The 9,289-nt window shown below is 36.8% G+C and overlaps 1 protein-coding gene across 1 annotated transcript in view; it reads left to right on the top strand.

Moving 5' to 3' along the window:
• LOC137659513 (solute carrier family 23 member 2-like) overlaps positions 1-9,289 on the top strand; it is a 122,090-nt gene that overhangs the window by 14,552 nt on the left and 98,249 nt on the right.

The following is a 9,289-nucleotide window of genomic DNA, read 5'->3' as shown; positions in this document are numbered from 1 at the left end:
CTCAATATCCTTATACAAATTCCCTGAAGAGAACCAACCACATCGTCGGCATATAAAGAGGAAAAGCCATTGCGCGCAATACAGATATTCCAACTGAAATTGTCGTATGTGCAAGAACAAACGTTTATTACAAATTATTTGGAATTTGTGATAAATCCACATCACTGAATAGCAGGTTTCCAACTCCATAACATATTAATGAATACTCATAGGACAGCACACAGTTGCTCTTTTTCACCTTCCCTTTTTGTTACTACTGACCCAACTTAAATGATTTTCCAATTTATGCGAGTGGAATCTTCACTTAAGGGCAAGCAGACCCTTCAAAGTATGTTGTTTGAGCCAAGTGTATTATTTAAATTTTGCGGTATCACAGCAGTGAACAGGAAAACATATTCTGTAGAAAAGATGATTTGTAATGTCTCACATTCACTAACTACTAATGTCCTGTGCAATGCTGTTCCGTACATACGGGGAAACTTGCTTTCTTGATCCTCTTATACTTTTTCCATAGAAAAACTATTTGATAACACGGCCTTCCTTGGCTATGTGGAAAACTTGTGTGTATAAAACTCTATTACTAAGTCACAGGAAACCACTATTTTGTATCATATATTGCACGATGGAATTTCGAGGCACAAAGAACTGATTCTATTATGCGACTGGGCTGTTAGGTTGTAACAGAGAGGCGAGAGGAATGTATCTCTACTAAATTAAACAGACATCAAGTTTATGTACAAGACTTACAAGCAAGAACTTCACAAAAATTTAAACAAAACAAAAACATAACCTAGTAAGGTTACACAAGTTGGTCTATTCTCAGTGCAGAAAGGGCAAGCTATAACACAAAAAATCAATACCGCTTACACTCAGTATGCTTACTCCCGCGTCCATTTAAACATTTCCCTTTTTCATCTGTGCTTTAAGCTCATTTCAGTATTTTACATCATTGCATATTTCATGAGGCTGTTCTGGCACTTCCACTGAAGTAAATCTATATTTTTTCTTGTTTGTTTATAGTTTTCCCCCAAAAATTATAACTTTCTTGCTTCGCTTCCCCTCCCAGACTGTGATATAGAATTTGCTTTTGCATTTTTATTACTGAACCAAAAATCAAGTGATTGATTTAACTCTAACAACTGGTGACACAACCTATAAATACATTGATGGAAGGAGATGATTATGCACAGTAAGTTTGATCGACATCTAATTTCAACCTCGCTATTGTGCAACTTTTCAAGAAAGCTTGGGTTTGATAGACTGTGACTTTATCTATACAGTAGTGATCATATATGACGTATGGATATATATATATATATATATATATATATATATATATATATATATATATATGTATATATATATATATATATATATATATATATATATATATATATATGTATATATATATATATATATATATATATATATATATATATATATATATATATATATATATATACATATATATATATATATATATATATATATATATATATATATATATATATATATATATATATATATATATATATATATATATATATATATATATATATATATATATATATATATATATATATATATATATATATATATATATATGTGTGTGTGTGTGTGCGCGTACGTGTGTGTTTGTGTGTGTCCATGTGTGTGTATTTATGTGTGTGTAATCTCATTTGTACATTTTTTCCTCATACGCCTCCTTATTTCCTTTCTGAAGAGGTCGCAGAAAGGCATGAGGTTGCTAGTCACAAGTTCTTTTTCTTTACCCAGCATATGCTGGTATCCATTTACACCTTCGTGGACGAAGACGATAAGCCAGGAGAAATTCAATGCTAGTCAAATAGGAGATGCGTCCTGTATCACTCAGACATGTCCTCATATTAATTGAGCTTAAGTGTAGCCAGGGATATGGAAGACTGTTTCTGACGTCTAGTTCAGCCTCCTCTAACCAATTCTCTGAAATGATAATTACGTCTCGATTAGAATATGTCCCCTGACTTCCCGACCCACTAGGTGACACAATTGATAGCTTTTAAATCAAATTACCTCTATTGAATCAATACGGATGAAAATCAACACAATATCATGCTCAAATAGAAATAAATTCTCGCTGCTATGAGACTGATGTCTCACCAGAAAAATCCTTGAGTGCAGTTAGGACTTATGTTTTGATTTCTTTTGGAGCCTATGATGGCATTATTGGTAGCTACCTTGTCTTTCATTTGAAGGGGTTAGGGTTCGGTCAGAGTTTGAGAAAAAAAATTATATATATATATATATATATATATATATATATATATATATATATATATATATATGTGTGTGTGTGTGTGTAGGTGTGTGTATCTATATGTATATATATGCATATACACACACATATATATATATATATATATATATATATATATATATATATATATATATATATACTGTATATATATATATATATATATATATATATATATATATATATATATATATATATATATATATATATATATACATATATATCTATATCTATATATACATATATATATATATATATATATATATATATATATATGTATATAAATATATATATATATATATATATATATATATATATATATATATATATATATATAAGCAAACTAAAGTAGAATATATCCTAGCACCTTGTAAGAAAAAGAGATGTACATTAAGAATATCAGAATGGTTCTACTGAGATTGCAAAAGATATAGGGGAAGAAACGAAGATGATTTTTAATGATATATACTCATTACAATGACTTATCTTTACATGTCCCTGATGACATGATGTTCAACAGTCACCTGTACCATGCAGGTCAAGTTACCCTGTGGCCACAAGACCTGCTGAAAACACATTGAATGCCATGTTTCCCAGGGATCCGTTGCAATCTGGGACCCTACCAACAGCCAGGTTTGCACGGATCTCCTTCAAATCGGCTTCTATGCCACTGACATCTTCTTAACGTTCGAGATTGACGTCGCAGGACTCTCTGACACTGTGTAAGAGGCTTCTAGAAGGGCTCTCAACAAGGTGCCCCTTATATTCCTTCTCTGGAACTGAAAGACCTCCTTTTTCTCAAGGCTATAGTGTCCCCAGTTACCCATGGTCCAACTCCCGCCAGTACCAGCAGATCATGTGGATGATGAAATCCAGGACGCTCTACAAGTCATGAGCCTGGATGCCGACAACATGTCTACTATTTTTTTCTGTGTCATCAGAGAGGGAGAGGAGTCTGCTGGCCACGGAAGCTTCAGAAAACTTGTTGGATGTACATTGGGTGAATGCAGCTCCCAGTGCCTCTTTACTTTCTACCCAAGCCCCAGCTTCCACCTCCAGCCCAGTTCCATTGTTAAACAAACCTTTGTAAGTAAATTGGAATTAATGGCGTCCATAAAAGCTTTCATGGATAACCTAACCTCCAAATATGAACATTCTCAAGTACATCTAACAGCGAGGATAGAAGCTTTACAACAGGCACCTATTTCTAAGGCTCTCCCAGCTTCGAGCCTACCAGAATGCACAATTAAAAACCCTTGGCACTATGCTGAGCATATGGCCTTAAGTGAAGAGGTCCTTTATATTGGGGATGGTTTGGGTTCCAAAACAGTTTCGGACTTGGAATTCGTAAATCAATCGATAGCTATCCTTACTGCTACGTAAGGCTTAACTCACAAGCGTCCATTAGGAATGATATGATCCCTAAGGTGACAATCCTTCTGGATCATGACAAGGCCCAACCCCTATTAGTTAGGGAGTTAAAGACGGAAGAATTCACCAATACCCAACTTTCTGCCTTTGGCAGGAAACAGGGCACTTTTGTGGCCCCCAAGGTTACTGTCTTCCTTTTTGCCACTAAAAGCATAGAGGCCATGATGAAAGCAGTAAGGGAGAACAGGCCATTCCTAGTGCAAGAGGAATGTAAACCTGTCTCTCTAGCCCTTCCTCATGATTCGTACATCTAGGAAGACGTCCAACATACCTTCACTGTTGGAAAACTAGATAAAGACATCGTAGGCAAACAGTTTAATGAGAAACTGCCTAGGGTTTCCGAATCCCTATTAAAGGGAGAACTGGAAGCTAAATAGAGACTTTCTGCTTCTTTATCCTTCCATTCTTATCTAGAGATGCTTATTGGAAACTATTCCAAATCTAATCTCTTCCCTGTCTTGACGAAGACTCGCCTAATCATGTTTATAGGGATCTCCATGCTTTCTTCCTAGCCAGAAGAGCATATAGAGAACACGTCCTACCCGCTGCTACGATTTGACATGAACCTAGAAAAATTTTCGACTGCAATATCTGGGGGAAGGATCTCTTCCATGAGAAATTGGTTAAAGAAGTCATGGATAGGAGAATAAGAGCCTTATTGACAAGTGTGGTATTTACTCTAAAAAAAAAAATTTACCCCCAATGAAGGATCTCAACCTAAGGGCAAAAGGCCCAGAAGTCACTTCAGAGGAAGGAAGTCCTTTTCTGCCATGACAGCCTTAGTTGCCTCCATTCCTCAGACGGTGTACGTGGTTCTCCAGCAGTACATTTCAGTCTCCAGCCTTCAACCCCCTATACGAGAGAGCTACCACCAGGTTCCACCCTGCCAAGCCTCATAAGATGGGCACCGGTAACAGGAGAAGGTCAGGAAGAGGCGATCGAACTAGAGGCTGAGGAAATAGAGACAAGACGACTAAAGTTGCAGGTCCTTCGCAACAACAATGAGGCTCTCCCCAGGGAGCCTACTCCATCTCGATAACTCTTACAGACACCTATTGGCATCTTCTGATAGGTTGACGCTTCTCCCCCTACGTTGTTGCAGACTAACAAGAAAGGTCTACGCATTCAAAGCTATGCCCTTCGGGCTCAGTTTAGCTCCAAGGATTTTCAGGAAACTAGTCGAGGCCCTTGTCCAACAACTGCGGAACAGAGGCCTTCAGGTGATGGTGTACCTGGAAGACTGGTTAGTCTGGGCAACAACAAAGTCGGAATCTCTCCAAACAACCCAAGAGATCATGAACTTCCTACAATCTCTGGGAATTCAAATAAACCTCAAGAAGTCCAGGCTATCTCCAGCTAGTATGTTCCAGTGGCTTGGACTTCACTGGAATCTACAGACATACGCCCTCTCTCTACCAAAAGGCAAGAGAAAAGAAATTGAATGCTTGGTCAGGTGCCTAGTTCGTTCAAAATTACTCACCAGACGGCAACAAGAAAAGGTCTTGGGGTCATTACTGTTCGCTGCCGTGACAGACCCAATCCTGAAAGCAAGATTCAAAGATCCCAACAGAGTCTGGAGAAGAAAGGCATCCAATGTTCGGAGAGATCTTCGCCACAAAAGTCCAGTATTACTGCGGAAGTAGCTCAAGCTGTGTCTACTGTCAAGAGTCTATCAAACTACGTTCCTCTACAGTACCATCCTCCATCTGAGACTATTCACACAGACGCCTCGGAACAAGGTTGTGGGGAATGAACACTCCTCTTCCAAGAAAGGACAGGGTCAGTGGTCGATCGCATTTCCGAAGTATCACATCAGTGTTCTGGAGGTTATGGCAGTGTTTCTGACTCTGAAGAGACTATCGCCAAAGACAAAATCATACATCAAATTGGTCATCGACAACAACACAATAGTGCACCGTGTCAACAGAAAGGGCTCCAGATCTCCTCTGATCAACCATGTAATCTTAGCCATTCTCTCTTTAGCAAAAAGGAGGAAATACCATCTTTCAGCAGTTCACCTCAAAAGGGTTCGTAAAGTGACGGGGGACATCCTGTCGAGATCCATGTCTCAGGACACAGAATGGTCTTCGGACGCAAAATCCTTCTGTTTCATTCTAGAGTAAGTCCCAGAACTGCAAATCGACCTCTTTACAACTAGCTTCAACAAGAAGCTTCCCCGGTATGTAGCAACAAACTTAGATCCGGAAGCGTCAGGAATGGATGCAATGTCTCTGGATTGGAGCAAGTGGTCTCACATCTACCTATTTCCTTTATTCAACCTCCTACTGAAAATACTGAACAAACTGCAAACTTTCAGGGGAACAGCAGCTCTAATGGCTTCCAAGTGGCCCAAGAGCACCCTCTTGTTCTGGGACTCAAAACCCTCCAGATCCCTTTACCATCTCCAGTGCTGTCCCAGGTTGTTCAACAGAGGACTATCTTTGCTTCCTCTTGGATAACAAAAACCCTTTAGCTAATGATTTTCTCGCCCTCGTGGCTCAAAACAATTCGAAGTTGCGAGGGAAAGAATTGACTTCATAGAGGAGTACAAGTCCAGCACCACAAAACAATAATATCTTTTCCTAAAAAAAAATGGGTTGCATTCGTAAAAAATCATCAGTCCTCTTCTTTTTCTTTGGACTTCTGTATTTCTTTCTTTATTTCACTACGCAATCAAGATCTAGCCTCTACAACTATTGCCTCATGTAAGCTGGCACTAACAAGACCGATCACATATGCTTTTGATATCAAACTCAATAGCGAGCTGTTTATTAAGATCCCAAAGGCTAGTGCTAAACTGAGATTAATGATCCTACCAAGGTTATTTCACTGTCATTGGATAAAGTCCTGCACTTTGCCTCTTCGATAGATAACACCTCTGCCTCTCTGAGGGATCTTACTCAAAATTCTATGTTTTTGCTTGCTATTGCTTCTGGTGCTAGAGTTAGAGCAATTGTGGCCCTTTCAAGGGATAATGGCCACATTGAGTTCGGGGGAGGTAAACCTTTATCAAGATCCAGCATTCTTGGTGAAAAACAAAATTCCCAGGTAAAGTCTATCCAAGAGCCGGGCCTTTAAAGGCAGTCAACTTTTTAAAGGGAAGACGACAGGGTCTAATCTTTCTCTAGAACACCCAAGGTCCAAACTCACCTACTTTATCATAAGGGCTGACCCGGAAACTATTCCAGAAGGTCATGACCCTAGAAAAATTACCTCTTCCTTATTTTTTTTTTAATTTATGTCCTTTGTAGGCTTACAAGCTTACACAGGGTGGAAATCTTTAAGTGTTATTCAAACATTACCTACGTCAGATGTGAGAGATTAAACACTTCCTGGTGGCAGCTGGTAGTGTGATTAAACCAGTTTCTTAAGTGTTGTGCATGAAGTCTTTTGGATTAGATAACTGGGACTTCTCAGTCTACATTGTGCAAGGGAACTATGATCTCTTGTTCCATATGCCCTTTTAATATTATAACGAATCACAGGTGACACTATCCTTTTATGTCACGAGTCTTACTGTTTTCCTACTCTGTTCCATAAATTGGGGTCTGAAAACACCCTTTTTCTGTTTATATAAAGAGTATATATTGGATATTTTGTTGTATTATAATTACATGTATGTACTTCCAGAAACATTAAAAGACTACTATCCCTTTTTGCAATTCATTCCTATGGACCTGCTATGTATATAAAGTAAAAGTAGTGTATCAAACTTTTTATCCCTTATTTATTGACTTCGGTCTTTCATCTGCTGGAGAAAAGTTCTTCTTCACAGTGAGTAGGACTGTGCTATTGATTTACTTTGTTCCTATTTTTGTACAAACCTCTCCCTTACTCTCATCATTCGGTGACATAGGTTCCAATGCTGTAGGAAGTGTGCTTATATCTATGAAGTTACACGGTTAAAACGTTTCTGGCTACAACTGAAAATGATAATACTCTGATACACTTCCATCTGGACGACACAGCTCGAGCCCCAAAAACGGATTTTGACATAGGAGATATCTAATTTTGTGTGAGATAGCCATGTCATCCGGATGGCTCGCCTGTTACTTTTCCATTCCCTCCCAACTCACATTGTGGGACCTCGCATCATACTATGGCTGCTCCTGGAATGGTTCAACGGGAAACGTGTTAGTTGAAGCACAATGAGATAGGGAGTTGTAATGGTTCTTCTGCCCACATATCCAATCCTCACCTGTAATTCAAGAGAAGGTTAACTCTATTCAGGGAAGGATAACCATGTCTTGTTATCATCACGTCCCTGATTTATACACGATATCTCTCAGGATATTCGATCCGGAGGTCGGAACTCCATTGATACCTCTAAGGTAAAATTTACCTGGTATATCACTTGCAGAAATATCATAAGTAGGAGCTGCCAGTGAGGAACTACCACCAGGATGACATGGCTATCTCACTCATATATAGATTTTTTCCTATGACAAAATCCATTATATATATTATATATACATGTATATATATACATATGTATATATATATATATATATATATATATATATATATATATATATATATATATATATATATACGTGATTTCAATCAATGTAAATATCACCCACGAATGGCATTTAATACCGAATTCTATCTTGGGTATATATATCCACTTGGAATTAATTTTATGGTAACAGCTTCTGGCCGGGTGAAGATTCGAACCCCCACCTGTTCGGCTGGAAACCATGCCTGCGATGACTTTACCGACTGAGCTATCAAGAGAGATAGCTCAGTCAGTAGAGTCATCGCAGGCATAGTTTCCTGCCGAACAGGGGGGGGGGAGTTCGAATCTCTACCTGGCCAGAAGCTGTTACCATAAAATGAATTCCAAGTGGATATATATTCCCAGATAGAATTCGGTTTTAAATGCCACTCGTGGGTGATATATATATATATATATATATATATATATATATATATATATATATATATATATATATATATATATATATATATATATACATATATATACATATATATATATATATATATATATATATATATATATATATATACTGAATATATATATATATATATATATATGTATATATATAGATAGATATATTTATATATATATATATATATATATATATATATATATATATATATATATGTATATATATATATATATATATACTGAATATATGTATATTATATATATATATATATATATATATATATATATATATATATATATATATATGTATATATATATATATATATATATATATATATATATATATATATATATATATATATATAAAGAGAGAGAGAGAGAGAGAGAGAGAGAGAGAGAGAGAGAGAGAGAGAGAGAGAGAGAGACCTTATGTGTAGTTCATTTTATATACATATATCTGAGAATATATATGAGTATGTGCTGGAAATCACAAAAGACTGAAGATTATTGAGTTACTGAGAATTTTTGAAAAAGTCACGTTCTGAACCCAGAGAAATTTTAACCGTACCCAGGTAACGTCTAGAAAGTGACCGCAAGTGATGTAATGTCATCATCCTGACTTCTTCTTCGATGAACCTCTTTTCTTCATCTTA

This window comes from Palaemon carinicauda, chromosome 20 (assembly GCF_036898095.1).
Source record: "Palaemon carinicauda isolate YSFRI2023 chromosome 20, ASM3689809v2, whole genome shotgun sequence".
NCBI lineage: Eukaryota > Metazoa > Arthropoda > Malacostraca > Decapoda > Palaemonidae > Palaemon > Palaemon carinicauda.
Note: the sequence above shows the minus strand (reverse complement) of the source record. Positions and strands in the feature narration are given on the sequence as shown.